The 20,914-nt window shown below is 43.4% G+C and overlaps 1 protein-coding gene across 1 annotated transcript in view; it reads left to right on the plus strand.

The window, feature by feature from the left end:
- Positions 1-20,914, plus strand: part of SIRT5 (sirtuin 5) — a 100,110-nt gene that overhangs the window by 1,534 nt on the left and 77,662 nt on the right. The window lies entirely within an intron of this gene.

Consider the following 20,914-nt stretch of genomic DNA (forward strand, 5'->3'; position numbering starts at 1 on the left):
ATGTAAAGAGTAAGGGCCCCTCCATAATACCCAACTGTACCCAGCCTGGCCCAAACAGTGGATTGGTATTAAAACAGGTGCCAACCTTGCCAATTAAATACATTTTCTGCATTTTGAATAAGTAACTGGTGATTTCAAGGGGTTAAATGCTGTTGGGCCACTGACCTAAGGGTTGAAAAATAAAGAGTAAGGCACCCTCCATAATACCCAGCCATATCCAGCCTGGCCCAAACAGTGGATTGGCATTAAAATAGGTGCCAACCTTGCCAACTATGAACATTTTCACTATTTTAAATAACTGATGAATTTAAAGGGTTAAACACCATTGGGCCACTGAATTAAGGGTGGAAATGTAAAGAGAAAGGGCCCCTCCATAATACCCAACTGTATCCAGCCTGGACCAAACAGCGGATTGGCAAGAAAACAGGTGCCAATCTTGCCAACTATATACATTTTCAGTGATTTTTAATAAGTAACTGGTGATTTGTAAAGAATCTGCATGACCCAGTGTGTGGCACATAGAAGCATTATTTTTCCTGTGATATGTCAGGTCAACTTAAACACTTTTCTGGCTGGGTACACGGTATACAAGGTCCCAACCATAGCCGTGTGCTATACAAGGCTGTATACAGCACATAGGGCTACATGTCTTATTCCATGTTACACTGATGGAATGATAAATATGTGCACAGCCCCAACAACATGGCTTTTATATGTACCAGGTCTGGACTGGCCTTGGCTGTGTGAACATCTGTGACACTTTATAACATATTTTCTAAAGTTGTACATGATAAATCCTGGCACCAGGTTTAACCCCTTAAGGACCCAGCCTATTTTCACTGTAGGACACGGCCATTTTTTGCACATCTGACCACTGTCACTTTAAACATTAATAACTCTGGGATGCTTTTAGTTATCATTCTGATTCCGAGATAGTTTTTTCGTGACACATTCTACTTTATGTTAGCGGTAAAATTTTGTCGATACTTGCAACATTCCAAAATTTGATGGAAAAATTGAAATTTTTGAATTTTTTTAACTTTGAAGCTCTCTGCTTATAAGGAAAATTAATATTCAAAATAAATGATATCTTCATTCACATATACAATATGTCTACTTTATGTTTGCATCATAAAGTTGACATGTTTTTACTTTTGGAAGACATCAGAGGGCTTCAAAGTATAGCAGCAATTTTCCAATTTTTCACAAAATTTTCAAAATCAAAATTTTTCACGGACCAGTTCTGTTTTGAAGTGGATTTGAAGGGTCTTCATATTAGAAATACCCCACAAATGACCCCATTATAAAAACTACACCCCCCAAAGTATTCAAAATGATATTCAAAAGGTTTGTTAACCCTTTAGGTGTTTCACAGGAATAGCAGCAAAGTGAAGGAGAAAATTCAAAATCTTCATTTTTTTTAAACTGGCATGTTCTTGCAGACCCAGTTTTTGAATTTTTACAAGGGGTTTAAGGAGAGAAATCTTCCTAAAATGTGTAACCCAATTTCTCTCGAGTAAGGAAATACCTCATATGTGTATGTCAAGTGTTCGGCGGACGCAGTAGAGGGCTCAGAAGGGAATGAGCAACAGTGGGATTTTGGAGAGTGAGTTTTTCTGAAATTGTTTTTGGGGGGCATGTCACATTTAGGAAGCCCCTATGGTGCCAGAACAGCAAAAAAAAAAAAAAAAAAACATGGCATACTATTTTGGAAAGTAGACCCCTCAAGGCATGTAACCAGGGGTCCAGTGAGTCTTAACACTCTACAGGTGTTTCACAACTTTTTGTTAAATTTGGATGTGTAAATTATTTTTTTTCCCACTAAAATGCTAGTTTTCCCCCAAATTTTTAATTTTTACAAGGGTTAATAGGAAAGAATGCCCCCCAAAATTTGTTACCCTATCTCTTCTGAGTATGGAAATACCTCATATGTGCACATCAAGTGTTCTGTTGGCGCACTACAATGCTCAGAAGAGAAGGAGTCACATTTGGCTTTTGCAAAGTAAATTTTGCTGAAATGTTTTTTTTGGGGGGAGGTCCCATTTAAGAAGCCCCTATGGTGTCAGGACAGCAAAAAAAAAAAACACATGGCATACTATTTTGGAAACTACACCCCTCAAGGAACCTAGCAAGGGGTACAATGAGCCATAACACCCCACAGGTGTTTGAAGACTTTTCGTTAAAGTTGGACGTGTAAATTATTATTATTTTTTTTTTCACTAAAATGCTGGTTTTCCCCCAAAATTTACATTTTTACAAGGGGTAATAGGAGAAAATGACCCCCAAAATGTTTTAACCCCATCTCTTCTGAGTATGGAAATAGCTCATATGTGCACGTCAAGTGCTCTGTTGGCGTACTACAATGCTCAGAAGAGAAGGAGTCACATTTGGCTTTTGCAAAGTAAATTTTGCTGAAATGTTTTTTTGGGGGCATGTCCCATTTAGGAAGTCCCTATGGTGCCAGGACAGCAAAAAAAAAAACACATGACATACTATTTTGGAAACTACACCCCTCAAGGAACGTAACAAGGGGTACAGTGAGCCTTAACACCCCACAGGTGTTTGACAACTTTGGATGTGTAAATGTTTTTTTATTCTTATTTTCCACTAAAGTGCAGATTTTTCCCAAAATTTTACATTTTTACAAGGGGTAATAAGAGAAATGCCCCCCAAAATGTGTAACCCCATCTTTTCTGAGTATGGAAATACCCCATGTGTGGACGTCAAGTGCACTGCGGGCGCACTACAATGCTCAGAAGAGAAGGAGTCACATTTGCTAATTTTGCTGAAATGGGGGGGCATATCGCATTTCGGAAGCCCCTATGGTGCCAGGACAGCAAAAAAAAAACCACATGCCATACTATTTTAGAAACTACACCCCTCAAGGAACGTAACAAGGGGTACAGTGAGCCTTAACACCCCACAGGTGTTTGATAAATATTCATGAAGTGGGATGTGAAAATGAAAAATTTGATTTTTTTACACTAAAATGCTGGGGTTACCCCAAATTTTTCATTTGCACAAGTGGTAAAAGGAGAAAATTTCATTGTCAATGTGTAAATTCATTTCTTAGGAGTAAGGACATACCTCATATCTTGGCGTAAACAGCATGCACACCGGTCTCAGAGGTGACGGAGATCAGTCAGGGTCCTTGAGCTTTGGCTTTCTCCTATGGAGCCAGAACAGTGGGACCCCCCCTCAAGGGGCATTACATGGGGTAAATAACTGGGGTACACTAAATAACTAAAATGGGGTACAGTGGGACATAAAATTATAAATTATGTTCCCAAAATGATGACCCAGAGCATAGCCAAAACTAAAAAATATGCCCACCCCAAACCCTATGCTCTGAATCATCATTCTGGGAATGTGATGTGTGTGGCCGTCCCTAACCTGTTGCCTCAAATGCACACCCGCTCAGGTGGCAAGAGAGCGCTGCACATTTGAGGCAACATAAAAAGTCCCCGATGATAGTGACTCAGTGACCCATGACCCATTTTTTGTTAAAAAAAAATACCCCCAGAGGTCTTATCAGTTTTTTTTTTTTTTTTTCAGATGAAACATTATTTTGGGCAGTTTAGTGGTTTATGGGGTTAAAACTTGGAATGTACTCTGGACTTGGTACATTGGGGTCAAATTATGGAAAATTAAAATGAGAAGGGAAAATGTAGTACTCCATGGAAGTGTGATACTCCCTGAAGCAATCCTTAATGCAGAGGCCCGGATGATTGGGGCAAGTGTCACATTGAGTGGTGGTATCCTTCCGTATCCCCCTCTTGTAACACACTCTGCATCTTTTCTGGGCTCGTCCCTTCTTTCCAGTGTGGGGGACTTCACCTGGAAAGTGTTGGCCTGGAAGGATCCTGGCACCTATTACTCCAGTTCCTTGGGAAGTCCGGCCTGCTCTTTCCCGGTCGCCAAAGATCAGGACCTTTAGGACTTCTTCTTGGAACTGGAGGAATGTCCCTGTGTTGCCAGCGTACTGGGACAGTACAAAAGAGTTGTACATGGCAACCTGTACCATGTAGACCGCAACTTTTTTGTACCATACCCGTGTTTTGCGCATGGCCATGTATGGCTTGAGGACTTGATCAGAAAGATCAACTCCCCCCATATACGGATTGTAGTCCAGAATACAATCGGGCTTGAGGACCGGTGTTGTGATACCTCGCACAGGGACAGGTGAGCTGCCGTTGCCATGAATAGTGGTCAGCATAAGGACATCCCTCTTATCCTTATACTTGACCAACAACAGGCTTTCATGGGCAAGGGCACAGGACTCACCCTTGGGAATAGGTGTCTTAACAAAATTTAGAGGGAGGCCTCTCTGGTTTTTCCGCACGGTCCCACAAGCGGACGTCGATCTGGCGGCAAGGGATGTGAACAGAGGGATGCTGGTATAAAAGTTATCCATGTACACGTGGTAACCCTTATCCAGCAATGGGTGCACAAGCTCCCAAACGAGTTTCCCGCTAACACCCAGAGTGGGGGAACAATCTGGGGGTTCAATACGGGAATCTCGTCCCTCATACACTCTAAACTTGTAAGTGTACCCGGAGGTACTCTCACAAAGTTTATAGAGCTTCACGCCATATCGCGCCCGCTTCGAGGGAATATACTGGCGGAAGATGAGTCTCCCCTTAAAACTGATAAGAGACTCATCAACCGAGAGGTCCCTGAGTGGTACGTAGGCCTCCAAAAATTTGGCCCCAAAGTGATTGATGACCGGCCTCACTTTGTAAAGCCGGTCATAGGTGGGATCACCTTGGGGCGGACATGCCTCATTATCTGCATAATGAAGGCATTTCCGAATGGCCTCGAACCGCTTCCGTGTCATGGCCATACTGTAAAGCGGGGTCTTGTATAGTCCCCGCTCCAGTAGTGCCTGACACTAGGATTTTTGTCCAAGCCTATATGCAGCAAGAGGCCCCAAAATGTCCTCATCTCTGCTGCATCAATGGCGCGTCATTCATTGTGCCTGGCCAAAAAAGAATCTGGGTGGTGGGCGATGAACTGCCTGGAGTACAGATTCGTCTGCTCCACCATTAGATTGACCAGGCCGTCACTGAAAAAATAACTGAAATAGTCAATTTCAGTGAACCCGGCCGTGTCTATCCAGATTCCGGAGTCGCCAACAAACTCCGGAACCCGTGGCTGATAACCCTCTGGGAGTCTCCAGACAGGTTCACCGGAAGGGGGCTCCGGTAAACTTGTCTGGGGGGTCGGACTCCTAGTACCAGCAGCATTGTCGCTTGTACTAGTGCCAGCCACTGGGCCACTATCATGGGGGGGTGCGTGGCCTCGCCTGGCGGCGTCTCCGCCGCCGTACAGGGGACTCATCATCAGTACTAGATGATGAGGAGGACGATGAAGAACACAGGAATGTCGGATCTTCATCGTCCTCACTGGCAGATTCGGAATCGGAGGCAAGAAAAGCGTATGCCTTCGCTGCCGAAAATGCCTGGCGAGCCATCGCCTTTTTCTACGGAGGCGGGGGGTGGTGGTGGGGTGGCGGTGTCGGGGGGGGGGGGGTGTTGGGGGGGTGGCGAGTATGTACTGTGTGTGATTGGTGTAACTATAAACTGTATGGGGGGGGGAAATTATAAACTATTAGGGGGTCGGGGGGGGGGGGGAATTTTTTTTAACTTAACTTTTATTTAACTTTTTACCCTACCTTTCCCTGGGCTGTATTCTTTCCCTGATCTATGGGGGGCTTCTTTCCTTCTGTGGGGGCTCCGATCTCAGCAGAGGGGGGGTCCCGGTCTTCCTCCAGCAGCTCTGACCACTGACTGAACCCAGCCAGCCGTGGGAGCTGCAGGAGGATGCGGTTAACCCCTCCCCTGACGGCTGCTATCCAGCCAATAGCAGCGATCCTGGGGGGGGTGACGAAATCGCCACCTCACCATAGATACAGGAGGTGATCGGGGGTGTATCCTACACCCCCAATCACCTTGTATCTCCGGGTCAGCGGGTCACCAGTGACCCGCATCACCGGAATCGCAGCGATTCACAAGTGTGAATTCGCTTGCGGTTTTTTGCGATCGCCGACATGGGGGGGTCTAATGACCCCCCCTGGGCGTTTGCACGGGATGCCTGCTGAATGATTTCAGCAGGCATTCCGGTCCGATCCCTGCCCGGCGGGGACCGGAATTGTCCATGACGTACGCGTCAGGTGGAAGTACATGAAGTTCTGTGTATGTAATGTTGGTGCTGGGACAAGTACTATTGGGGAGATTCAGCAAATTCACCACCCCCAGTAATGGCGCCGACCAATCATCGTCATGAGGAGCTCATTTCAGGCTGTTCTCACGTGGTGTTTAATATGCAGAACTAATCCAAAGAAGCGAATGGTCACCGCAAAATAAACGCCAGAGATCCGGAAATTAAAGGAAGGCTTCAACTTTATCCCACACCAAAGTGTATACATGTGCAACGTTTCGGCTAAGGGCCTTTGTCAAGCATAACAAGTAGTACAATGAAGCTTAAATACATCAAGGTGCATTACAATTGGTCAAAAAACATTCCCAGTGATTAGGTCATCCAACCTCCAGGATCTGATAGGTTGTGTATGTAAACATCACATGATCATTAGCCGTCAATGTCCCGTCCTTATGTCCAATCCTCATATCCTGTCATTCCCATACATTTCTTATAGATTTGCATGGGACTTTAAACAAAAACTCAGACCCTCACAAATGGGGGTAGTTAAGGGTTAAATTAACTATTCTATATTTTAAGTGGACATATAAGTAACATGTGACCAAGTATTATCGAAATATCTCCAGCCGTTTGGAAGTTATGCAGTAACATATATTTCCCATTGACTTGTATGGGACTTTAAACAAAAACCCCGCCCCTGGCAAATGTGGGTGAGTAAGGGTTAAATCACCTAGACCTGGACGTGATGCTGGAACATACACACACACACATTGAGTTTTATATGTATATAGATATATTGATTTGTCTGGAATATGTTTTTTATGCACTTTAGTATGATCGGATGATGTAAGTACTTTGAGGATGCTAAACGGAGGTCTCTCTTTATCCTCTATATATCAGATTTGTCTGGAATATGTTTAGTATGATTGACGGCTAATGATCATGTGATGTTTACATACACAACCAATCAGATCCTGGAGGTTGGATGACCTCATCACTGGGAATGTTTTTTGACCAATTGTAATGCACCTTGACGTATATAAGCTTCATTGTACTACTTGTTATGCTTGACAAAGGCCCTTAGCCGAAACGTTGCACATGTATACACTTTGGTGTGGAATAAAGTTGAAGCCTTCCTTTGATTTCCGGATCTCTGGCGTTTATTTTGCGGTGACCATTCGCTTCTTTGGATTAGTTCTGCATATTAAACACCACGTGAGAACAGCCTGAAATGAGCTCCTCATGATGATGATTGGTCGGCGCCATTACTGGGGGTGGTGAATTTGCTGAATCTCCCCAATAGTACTTGTCCCAGCACCAACATCACATTCACAGAACTTCATGTACTTCCGCCTATATTTAATGGCACAGAGTGGGCATTTTAAACCTGGTGCCAGGATTTATCATGTACAACTTTAGAAAATATGTTATAAAGTGTCACAGATGTTCACACAGCCAAGGCCAGTGCAGACCTGGTACATATAAAAGCCATGTTGTTGGGGCTATGCACATATTTATCATTCCATCAGTGTAACATGGAATGAGACATGTAGCCCTATGTGCTGTATACAGCCTTGTATATAGCACATGGCTATGGTTGGGACGTTGTATACCGTGTACCCAGCCAGAAAAGTGTTTAAAGGGGTTCTCCGGTGCTTAGACATTTTATACCCTATCCAAAGAATAGGGGATAAGATGCCTGATTGCGGGAGTGCTGCCGCTGGGGACCCCCGTGATCTTGCACGCGGCACCCCGTTTGTAATCAGTCCCCGGAGCGTGTTCGCTCTAGGTCTGATTACCGACGGCCACAGGGCCGATGGCGTGTGACGTCACGCCTCCGCCCCCGTGTGACGTCACGTCTCCGACCCCGTGTGACGTCACGCCTCCGCCCCGTGTGACGTCACGCCTCCGCCCCGTGTGACGTCACGCCTCCGCCCCATGTGACATCACGCTCCGCCCCCGTGTGACGTCACGCCTCCGCCCCCGTGTGACGTCACGCCTCCGCCCCCGTGTGACGTCACGCCTCCGCCCCTCAATGCAAGTCTACGGGAGGGGGCGTGATAGATGTCACTGATTCATTCATCAGTTACTTATTCAAAATTCTGAAAATGTATATAGTTGGCAAGGCTGGCACCTGTTTCAATGCCAATCCACTGTTTGGGCCAGACTGGATACAGTTGGGTATTATGGACGGGCCCTTACTCTATATTTTTCAACCCTTAGGTCAATGGCTTAACCGTGTTTAACCCCTTACATTCATCAGTTACTTATTCAAAATGTAGAAAATGCATATAGTTGGCAAGGCTGGCACCTGTTTTCTTGCCAATCCACTTTTTGGGCCGGGCTGGACACAGCTGGGTATTATGGTGGGGCCCTTACTCTTTATTTTTAAACACTTAGGTCAGTGGCCCAACTGCATTTAACCCCTTAAATTCCTCAGTTACTTATTCAAAACGCATATTTTTTCATCCACTTTTTTACTATCGTTTTTTTCAGCAAAAACACAAACATAGATTTTTTTTTTCTGAATTCGATTGTTCCTAAATAATATTCTACATTTATGTATAAAAAAACAGGTTTACTGCAGAGAAATAAGAGGAGAAAATGTTTATTAGTCACAGTCATCTATAAGAAAATGCTCGAATAAGAAACCAACTTCAGTGAAGAAGAAGCTGCCGAATAAGAAACCAACTTCAGCCTCGTTATAAACCGCATCCCAGTAAGCTTCAGGACAGGCCGTTGTGAGTCACGTGACTCGGAAAAATTATCTGCGGCTATTATTCATCACAGTCTACTTCACACACTCCTTTTCGGATTGTTTTATTTTTTATTTTTTTCATTTGAGGAGAAAAAAAGCTACAAAAATGCGTTTTGATGGTACATCATGGAGCAGCTTTTGTGTTTTAGTATACGCAGGTTTATTTTTTTTGCAGTATATAAAAAAAAATGAATAAATGCCACACACATCTGCACATGTGATTTTTTTTTTTTTAAGTAAGGAAAAGCCTATGAGCATATAAGAGAAAAACGCCACATATTGGGTGAAAAAAATCCATAGCTACACCATGCTGCCACTGAACCTTATAATGCCAGCTAACATCTGGACAAAGCATTATTTTCTGTAAAAAAATAAAATAAAAACTTTTTTATTCCAAAAAACTCCATGCTTGTTATAAACTTATCCCCTAACCGCAGGATAGGTGATGTGTCTGGTCACGGCGGTCCAACCGCTGAGACAACCCCTACCCTGTGATCTCCCGTAAGGGGACCCGGCCTTATCGTGGCTCTGAGCAGCGGATAGGGGTTAAGTGTCTAACACTGCAGATCTCCTTTAAGGCTTTGTTTTAGTGGGTGGGGGCACCAACATAGATGTACACCTGTGGGGTGGAGGGGGTTTGGTGTGTGGAAAAATATTGTAACCAGAGCATTTTACAATCTTGAAGGTCAGCCAATGACCCAAATAAAATACCACTAAAGGCTGAAAGTATGTAAAACATATAAATGGCAGGTTGGTATAGTGTTTCATACTTTATTTTTGACTCCCGCCTAACATTTGGCCACAATGTTTTTGGCCTCCCAAAAAACATGATGTGGGGAGTATGGCATTTTTTGGTGTTTTTAGACAAAACACTCTTTCCAGCATATCTACAAATTCCTGCCCATTCTTCAGATCTGAGTGAAATGAAGGAATCCAACTTTCCAGGTATACTTTAAGACTTTGGTTGATCATTCCTTTGAAATATGGGAATAGACAGTGCATAAATAAGGCACGTGCTACATTGGCTGCAAGACAGGTCAATGGTCGCCATGTGGTCGCCAACACAGGTCAATGGTCGCATCACAGCAAATGTAAGTGAATGGGGTTGTGTTGTCACCTAGTGGATACGACCAGGACCCCACAATTACCAGAAATCCATGCTAAGGGTACGTTCACATGCGCTGAATTTTTAGCGGGTTTTCCGCTGCGTATTTGAAAGTGGGCGGGCTTTTCTCAGCTGTCCGCAGCAGATTTTCCGCAGCGGAATGTACACTGCAGAAAATCCGCCGCAAGCCCCATTGAAGTCAGTAGGGAATGTGGCGGATTTTCCGCCGTGGAAAATCTGCTGCAGACAGCAGAGAAGAGCCCGCCCACTTTCAAATACGCAGCGGAAAACCCGCTAAAAAATTTGCGTGTGTGAACGTACCCTAAGGGTACGTTCACACGTACAGGATCCTGCACAGATTTGATGCGCAGGAGTTTCTGCTGCAGATTTCAATGTAAGCTGAATGAGCACAGCTTCTAATCTGCAGTTACAAATCCTGCGCATCAAGTCTGCGCAGGATCCTGTACATTTGAACGTATCCTGAATGGATTTCTGTTTTGGCTGCTGCTGTTGCAGGATTACTAAAACAAGTGGATCTTTTCATTGCATTTTTTTATGCAATTCAGAAATGCATCAAACACCCAGTGTGTCAACCACCCTATAACAACAGAGGGGAAGATTTATCAAAACCTGTCCAGAGGAAAAGTTGCCCAGTTGCCCATAGCAACCAATCAGATCGCTTCTTTCATTTGTAACAAGGCCTCTGCAAAATGAAAGAAGCGATCTGATTGGTTGCTATGGGCAACTGGGCATCTTTTCCTTTGCACATGTTTTGATAAATCTCCCCAATTGTTTACACTTTTGGGATATAAATCTGTCCATTTAGGCCAGTGGTTCCCAAACATTTTCAGTTCACCACTATCTTAGGCTCCTTTCACACTAGTGATTTTTCCGTTATTGAACTTCCGTCGCATGTTCCGTCACGATTTTCGGCAAAAACCTGCCGTTACAAAACCCCTGACGGCCGAGACTAAATCGCATTGCAGCCTATGGGATTTTGTAACTGCCCGTTTGCACCCGTATATGCCCGTAATTCATTGCGGACGTTATACAGTGACGGGACATCATGGCGGAAAAATTACTGCATGCAGTAATTTTTCCGCCACGATGTCCCGTCACTGTATAACGTCCGTAATTAATTACGGGCATATACGGGTGCAAACGGGCAGTTACAAAATCCCATAGGCTGCAATGCGATTTAGTCTCGGCCGTCAGGGGATTTGTAACAGCAGGTTTTCCCAAAAAATCGTGACGGAACATGCGTCGGAACTTCAATAACGGAGAAATCACTAGTGTGAAAGGAGCCTTAGTGTGGCACTGGTATAGTAAAATTGGAGTGGTAGTAGTAGTAAGACAGACACATAGTACTGGTATAGTATAATGGGAGTGGTAGTAGTAGTAAGACAGACACATAGTACTGGTATAGTATAATGGGATGGTAGTAGTAGTAGTATGACACATAGTACTGGTATAGTAAAATGGGAGTGGTGGTAGTAGTAGTAAGACAGACACATAGTACTGGTATAGTATAATGGGATGGTAGTAGTATGACACACAGTACTGGTATAGTATAATGGGATGGTAGTAGTAGTATGACACATAGTACTGGTATAGTATAATGGGATGGTAGTAGTAGTAGTATGACCCATAGTACAGCAGCTCCAGGTCCTGATCCATCCTGGTTAAAGGGATCTGTCCTGTCCAGTATCCTCTGCATGCTGACGCTACTGTTCTGGACTAATCCGGATTTTCACCCCCTGGGTGGCGGGCCACGGCCACCCAAGGGCTGAAAATTCGGATTCGGGCCCACAGGTGATGCAGCGCAAGGTACACTAGCCCTGGAAAAATCATCACCATGTCACTGTATCTGTATGGCATCCACTATTTCTGGGGCAGGGGCTTCTGTCCAGCAGCTACACAGCCTCCAGTAAGGGAGGAGGGGCAGTATTGGCCCTTTATTGAAAGGGAGGAGCATTTTTAGCCTCTGCCTTCCATCACTGCTGTCTATCTGTCCACCTGCTTGCTTTTACTGTGGACAGGCAGCACTCCTGATATGGGGCCCTAGCGGCTCTCTCCATCCATGGCTCTCTGAGGTGCCGCAGTGCAGTTTGGAAACACTGATTTAGGCAATGTTCACATGTGGCATTTACCGCTGTCTTCCAAAACTGCCTTAAAATATTGCAATTCCACAGCTATTTACATAATCACACAATCGTGCTGCAAATCACAGTAAAATTGCAGCGGTGCTGCTACATAAACTCCACGTTTAAAGGGGTACTCCGGCCCTAAGACATCTTATTTTGTAATCTCTCATGGCTCATCCCCCCCGTGTGAGTTGCACACAGCGGAGTATCATGACGTCACGACTCTACCCTCCGTGTGATGTCGCTGTGCATGCGCACCATCTGCATTGCATCTTGGTCAGAATAAAGTTACCTGCTTGAAGTGTTGTGACTCCTGCTCCCTCTATGCTGGTCAGTGCCATCTCTATTCCTGTGTCTTTTCAAAGCTCCATTCAATTGTAATGACTGGTGTCAGGAACAGACCGGTAAATGCTTTCCTCTTTCTGCCACATTCAAGCATTGTAACCAATGTTCCTTTAACTTTAAAGGGGTACTCCAGTGGAAAACATTTTTTTTTTTTTCAATTAACTGGTTACAGTAAATTAAACAGATTTGTAAATTACTTCTATTTAAAAATCTTAATCCTTCCAATACTTATCAGCTGTTGTATGCTACAGAGGAAGCATTTTTGAATTTCTTGTCTGTCTGACCACAGTGCTCTCTGCTGACACCTCTGTCCATGTCAGGAATTGTCCAAAGCAGGAGGTTTGCTATGGGGATTTGCTCCTGCTCTGGATAGTTCCTGACATGAACAGAGGTGTCAGCAGAGAACAGAGGTGTCAGCAGTGGTCAGACAGAAAATAAATTCAAAAAGAAAAGAATGTCCTCTGAAGTATACAGCAGCTGATAAGTACTGGAAGGATTAAGATTTTTTTTTTTATAGAAGTAATTTACAAATCTGTTTATATTTCTGGCACCAGTTGATAAAAAATAAATAAATAAATAAAAGTTTTCACCGGAGTACCCCTTTAAATTTGCAAACTATACTTCCAGTTGTGTCCATAGAAACATTTAAGGCCTTTCCTATCTAATAAATTTCCAAAAGCAGTACAATAGAAAAATATGTAAAGATAGTTATTTGTTTTAACCATATTGACCACAGAATAAAGAAGAGAACATGTCAGTGCTACCATAAAGTGTACTACGTAAAAACTTTTATTTTAAATGACCCCCAAAAATTTTAATTTTTTGGTTTTGCTGTACATTTTATGGTAAAATAAAAAAGTGTTATTGTTAAGTACAATTGGTTGCACAAGAAGAAAATGAAAAATGATGTCTCTTAAAAGGAGAGGAGGAAAAAACGAAAACGTCTCAAAGGCCAAAATGGGCTGTGTCCTTAAAGGGGTTCTCCGCCGTACACATCTTATCCCCTATGCAAACGATAGGGGTTATGATGTTAGATCACGGGGGTCCTGCAGCTGAGCTACAAGCTTCCGTGTTCCGGACGCCACAGATGCCGGTCCGGAGATTGCGGGGTCCCTAGAGGAACGACCCCTGCAATCTGACATCTTATCCCCTATCCTTTGGCTAGGGGATAAGATGTGTGCAGCGGAGTACCCCTTTAAGGTCTTACTATTGAACTGAGGATTCCGTAGTAGACTATCAGAAGAGAACAGTAGCTTCACATTTCACATTCCTTTTTATTTACATTTTGTAGCGTGACCCCATAGGTAATAATACATCAGCAAGGTAACAAACCATATATCCAGGGGTCAAGTCCTGGAAAAATAAAAGTGAAGGAACTCACCCATGATTTCCACTCAAGAGCTGGTCCTGCTAATAGGAACGGTGTTCCTGCTGTGGAAAAAGTGCAGGAACTCCATTCCCACACGTTCCTGCAGGACTTGACCCCTGCATATATCATATAACAATCTTTAAGATGCTACTGCAGTTAGCAATAAAGGATGTTCTAGGAGCCTTGGACTTCGACACCAAATAAGAACTAAATTTATTGTGTCCTCCCAATAATCTGTAAGCACACGTGGCAATAAAACAGGAATTTACAAGACCATTTTTTTTTTTAAAACAAAATCTACCTATGTAAGGTCACTGATACCTTACCAGACATTTCTGTAATATATTACAAATAATAAAATGTAATTTGTTAGATAACTGGTGCAAATATAAGATCTTGTTCACATGTAACGTGCTGCAGGTATTTGTCTGAATATTGACAAAGAGGCATTTCATCTTGTGCTCGCAGTCCACCACACTATTCTGCCCCACCTTAGGGCTAGGGTTCCACTATTTTTCGCCTGCGTTTTTCTGGAGAGAAATAAAAATGGAAAAATGCCAGAAAAAGTACCATTGCATTTTCCTGCATTTTTGTCGTTTTTCGGGTGTTTTTTTTTTACCTTTGTGTAAAAATTTCCCTATTCCTGTGTCCAGAAAAAAACAAAAACAAATGCAAAACCCACCTTGCATTTTGATGGTGTTTTTTCTTTTTCACTTCCTTAGACTATGTGAGAAGAGTGTCAAGATTTCAGTGAAAAAACGCCATAGTCGCAACATACTGCAGTTTTAAAAAACTGCCACTGAGCCCAAAAATGCAGAAAAAGGCCAGTTAAAAAGTGGAGTTAAAAAGAAAAAAAGCCAACAAAAAAAACACCATGGGGTATTGAGTTTTGCAATTCCCTATTGACTTGCAGCTAACATCTGGCTGCGGTATTTTTTTTCAGGGGAAAAAAAAAGCGTTGTGGGAAATTTGGGCATTTTTGCCCAAAGTGGAAACCTAGCCTGAAGCAGACCGAACTTTAATTCAACCCTTAGGCTGAAGTTATATTGCGGTATACGTTTCAATACCGTGTTGCCGGTATTCAAATGTATACTCATACAGTAGGCACAGATTTAAATGAAAACAAGGCCTTGCATTGGCTACAAAAGGTTTGATTGTGATCACAAAATGATAATACATTCATAGACTCTTCAGAGAAAGCCTCTTAAGATAAGTGTAAAGAGTAAAAAGTGGGGGGTTTTTGAGAGCGCTACTGTGTTGCAACGGGGGTCAAATGAAACAGAGGTATGAGCCTGCACTTACGCAGGACTAACTTTTATTAGAAAAAGAAGTCAAAGATAAAACAGCACAGCGCGTTTCGGCACACACTCGCGCCTTCCTCAGGTCCACAATCACAAATCTGTGTAGTCCTGGCCAGGGTTCCTGCGGGCGGGCAAGCCCGCCCCGCAGGAACCCTGGCCAGGACTATACAGATTTGTGATTGTGGACCTGAGGAAGGCGCGAGTGTGTGCCGAAATGTGTTGTCCTGTTTCATCTTTGACTTCTTTTTCTAATAAAAGTTAGTCCTGCATAAGTGCTGGCTCATAACTCTGTTTCATTTGACCCCCGTTGCAACACAGTAGTGCTCTCAAAAAAAAAAACACTTTACTCTTTACACTGCCATTGTTGTCCGTCTCCCTCGGGAACACGGAAAAATAAGGGGTGAGAGCAGCAGACTGTTGCTATCTCAATTGTGTCACCCCCCACCATACCACAGGGGCCCCACCCACCTCTGTGCATATCGACTCAAGGTCAGTACGTCACCTTGGGTGTTGGTGGCGGGTATTTTTATCATCCATTTTCTAAGAAATACTACACAGGGAGCAGCCCATTGTTTTTTTCCCTCCTTTTCTCCTTCATCTTAAGATAAGTGAAATAGAAGAGAAACCAGATAGCAGTTTACATTTGTACGGGAAATGGCGCTCTCTATAGATGAAATCCTATCTTGTCTGTGGGTGGCATCACGATCTGCTCAGCGGAGAATATTTTGTTTATAATGAAATGTTCTCTGTTTAATAGGATTACATTTTTGCTGGTTACATCCTTATTTGGTGTAGCTATAAAAAGCGCATGTACTTTCTGCAGTAATGTGACATGGCCTAACTAGATGTAGTATACGGTCACATGGATTTCTTCATTTTAGCCAATGTAGTCTCATACACAGCGACGCTATAACATGCTTGAGTGCTTATAGAACTGAATGGGACCTTTACCATTTTGCTCCAATTTTCTACTGAGACCTACAGAGATTTTTCTATTGGATAGCGGGGGAGATTTATCAAAACCCGTATAGAGGAAGAGTGGTGCAGTTGCCCATAGCAACCAATCAGATCGCTTCTTTCATTTTTGTTCAGATGTCTTTTTAAAACTGAAAGAAGCAATCTGATAGGTTGCTATGGGCAACTGCACCACTCTTCCTCTTCCCATTGGTGTACAAATCTGACTGAAACAAATTAGGCTGCATTCACAATATGATTTCTCCATCCAACTTGAGTACACTATTTTATAACCTAAAATCGTATATAAAGTCAGATCTATTGACCTACATTAAAAAATCGAATCCATTACACACATCCGATTTGATCCGCATCCGATTTCGCACAATTTTTGTTCGGGTGTGAAATCGTGGTCAACCCCGATTTCAGACCTGATCAAAAATCGTGTGAAATCGCATGCGGATCAAATCGGATGTGTGTAATGGATTCGATTTTTTTATGTAGGTCAATGGATCTGACTTTATATACGATTTTAAGTTATAAAATAGTGTACTCAAGTTGGATGGAGAAATCGTGATGTGAACGCAGCCTTATAAGTATTGAGCCCTTATCCTCTGCAATATACAGTAGCACAGAGACCATTCATCTCTATAGTAGCAAATCCTAAATGACCACAAATATTAGACCCATCACCTCTCTAGATCACCACAAATACACATTTACCCTTCCCCATTTTAAATCACTAATATAGAAAATATCAGAAACACTGGTCGCCAACACTTAAAGGAGTACTATGGCACTTTATTTTATTAACCCTCCATGCCTGGCTGCAAAGTGAAACAAAACAAACTTTAACTCACCTGCCTACGTTCCCCCATTGCTCCGATGTCGGTGTCCCGTTCTCCGGGCCCTTTCTTCTTCCGCTTCCTGGGAGACGGTGAGTCACGCTGCTCTCAGCGTATCACCAGCCGCAGCGGGACATTGCTGCGGCCGGTGATACGCTGAGAGCAGAATGACTCACCGACCGGCAGGAAGCGGAAGAAAACGGGCTGGAGAACGGGACACAGACATCGGGGGAACGTAGGCAGGTGAGTATGTTTTGTTTCACTTTGCAGCCCAGCATGGAGGGTTAATAGAAAAAAAAAAAGTGCCATAGCACTCCTTTAAAACACCAATAATGCATTGGGAAAGTTTTCAGACCCTTCAACTTTTTTTTTTCACATTTTGTTATGTTGCAACCCTGTGCTAGGTTTCCACACAGGTTTTTTTCTAGTGTTTTTTGGAAAACTGCCATTGCAGTTTTTGAGCCAATGCCAGAAGTGTATTCAAAAGGAATAGGACATATAAAGGAAGGACTTATACTTCTCTTTACAGCTGGATCCACTTCTGACATGCAGTGATAGTTTTCCAGAACAACACCTGAAAAAAACATGTGGAAACCTAGCCTTATGCGTTATTCTCCTCATAATGACAAAGTAAAAACACAATGTTAAAAATCATCGCAAAAGGAAATACTAAAATATTGCATTGACAAAAATATTCAGACCTTTTAATTATGCCAAAATTCTAATATTCCATTTTCAATTTGTCATTATGGGGTATTAAATGTGGAATGATGGCTGCAAAATGTGACAAAAAAGGAAAGGGTCTGAAGAATGCATATGCGAAAAACATATGACAAACACAGTCATGTCGTTCATAGACTATTTTAGGATCTATTGAAAGGATATGTTGTGAGTTTTTCCCAATGTATCCATTAAACATATGTCATTATATTCTGTAGGTGTCAGATGCCCTATAAGGCATCCGTTTAACACATGCGTCCTCCATAGACTTTAATGACATCCTTTTATTGAATACATCATAAAATGCTATTAAAAATCTCATGATGTAGCTGTTTAATAACCACAGTCTCATCTGTCAAGGTAATATGGTATAAATTAATAATGGGGAAAAAAAAAGTATATATATATTTTTTTTTTTACAGGATCCCATCTATGGAAGTAGTATAATTTACTGCATTACAACCTAATTATCTGCGGTATACTTAGAGCTGGGCAGTATGACCAAATTTGTGTATCATGGTATTTTTGTAACTTTTGGCGGTTCCACTGTATATTTCCTCCCCCCCCCCAAATGAATTATCAGCCCAGTGCTGCCCCCATCAGGGTAAATACTCACATGTCACCCGCAAGCGCTGCCCTCCTCGTCCTGTTTGTTGCGGCTGCCGGTGCCAACACTCCATACTGTGCGGTATCCCTATGCCTGGGCTGCAAAAGGTAAACAAAATAAAACGCATGTTCCGACGTCGGCCTTACGCTGGGGACGGGAACGTCGGACAGCCGTCAGCCTATCACAGGGACGCAGCAATGTTCCGCCTCCGCCGGTGATAGGCTGAGCCCACTGTCATGTAAGGAGCTCTGGCCGGCTTCTTACATGACAGTGGGCTCAGCCTATCACCGGCCGAACATCGCTGCAGCTGGTGATAGGCTGACGGCTGTCTGACGTTCCTGTCCCCAGGAAGCAGATGAGGCCGGTACCGGACCAACGGGAGGTGAGTTAAAGTTAATTGTTTATTTTTTGCAGCCCGGGCATAGGGATACCACACAGTATAGAGCAGTGGTCTTCAACCTGCGGACCTCCAGATGTTGCAAAACTACAACTCCCAGCATGCCCAAACAGCCGTTGGCTGTCCGGGCATGCTGCGAGTTGTAGTTTTGCAACATCTGGAGGTCCGCAGGTTGAAGACCACTGGTATAGAGTGTCAGCGCCGGTGGCCGCAACAAACAGAATCAGGAGGAAGAGGAGGGCAGCTCTTGCGGGTGACATGTGAGTATTTACCCCGATGGGGACAGCACTGGGCTGCTAATTAATTGGGGGGGGGGGGAGAGAACCGCACTAGCGGGTCACATATGATTAGTTCCACAATGTGGGGACAGCACAGCGTTGGGCTGATTCATTCATTTCCGAGGGGGAGGGGCCAAACCGGTATTGCGGTATGGGTTAAAATTCATATATCGGTATGAACCGGTATACCGCCCAGCCCTAGGTATACTTACATATACTTGCCTAACAGCATTTGCTGACATACAGTTCAGACTAATCCAAGGGGGAAAAGGCAATGTGTATCCAACCTTACATAAAGAACTACATTAACACAATTCTACTTTAGGTTAAAAAAAACTCATTCGCAAGCTATTTCACATGCCTATACCACAGGTTCACTCTACAAGAGTCACTAAAGGAGTGCCTCAATGAATAAAGCTGAGCACGACTCGCATGCATAAGCCCGAGGCTGATCCACATGGACTGGTTGTAGGTTATACAAAGCAATGTACTTTTTGCTACAGAAGTGTAGCTATGTGTTATTCCCAGTTTAGATATAAAAGTAGGACTGGCCACAGGGATAGAGACAGAAAAACTGGCCTAGCTGTATTACGTGTGTACCTCAAACTGAGAACCACTTATATGTAATTTCCTAAATGGGGAACAGTACATGTCTGACACAGGACACAGCTGTAGTGTGAATATAGCCTCAGAGGCCACTATAGGGATTGAAATGAATGGAGAGGCAAATAGTCCATTATACAGTGGTCCCTCAAGTTACAATATTAAAGGGGAACTCTGGGATATGAAACTTATCCCCTATCCTAAGGATAGGGGATAAGTCTCAGATTGCGGGGGGTCCAACCGCGGGGGCCCCCCACAATCTCCCGTACGTGGCCCTTGGCTCTTTGCCTAAATAGCGCGTTTCGACAACCACATGACACGGCAGCCGACACGCCCCCTCAATACAGTTGCTTGTGGAGAATTATTGAAGGGAGTCCAAATGCTCTATCTTTTGGTAGCTGGCCCATCATCAAATAGAATGGAGTGTATCCAGTGGAGCAATGTACGGTGTTATAGATCTCCAGCAGCTCCGGTATCAGCCGAGGCCATTCTTCATGTCTGGACACAGACGCTGCTCGCAGCATGTGGATGAAACTTGGTTGATTATTTCACACAGTCCATTCACTTGAGGGTGATAAGCACATCGCTGACTGCCGGGACCCCGTAAGGGAGATCGCAGGGGGCCCCAGGGTTCGGACCCCCTGCAATCTGAAACTTATCCCCTATCCTTATGGGGATACGTTTTCTTATCCTGGAGTACTCCTTTAATTTGGTTTTGGGATTGCCATTCTTAGTAGAAAATATTGTATATTGAGACCATAACTCTATAACTGGTAATGGGTTCCAAAGCCTACATACACTCATCCAAAAATAAGAAAAAAATGTAATACAGCTTAAGCAAGTCCGAACATATAAAGTACAGAAAGAGAAAGTTAAACAGATTTGTAAATTACTTCTATTAAAAAAATCTTAATCCTTCCATATTAGCTGCTGAATACTACAGAGGAAATTATTTTCTTTTTGGAACACAGAGCTCTCTGCTGACATCACGAGCACAGTGCTCTCTGCTGACATCTCTGTCCATTTAAGAACTGTCCAGAGTAGAAGAAAATCCCTATAGCAAACATTTGCTTCTCTGGTCAGTTCCTAAAATGGACAGAGATGTCAGCAGAGAGCACTGTGCTCGTGATGTCAGCAGAGAGCACTGTGCTCGTGATTCAGCAGAGAGCTCGGTGTTCCAAAAAGAAAACAATTTCTTCTGTAGTATTCAGCAGCTAATAAGTACTGGAAGGATTAAGATTTTTTAATAGAAGTAATTTACAAATCTGTTTAACTTTCTGGCACCAGTTGATTAAAAAAAAAGAAGTTTTCCACCGGAGTACCCCTTTA

The sequence above is a fragment of the Hyla sarda genome, chromosome 5, assembly GCF_029499605.1.
Source record: "Hyla sarda isolate aHylSar1 chromosome 5, aHylSar1.hap1, whole genome shotgun sequence".
NCBI lineage: Eukaryota > Metazoa > Chordata > Amphibia > Anura > Hylidae > Hyla > Hyla sarda.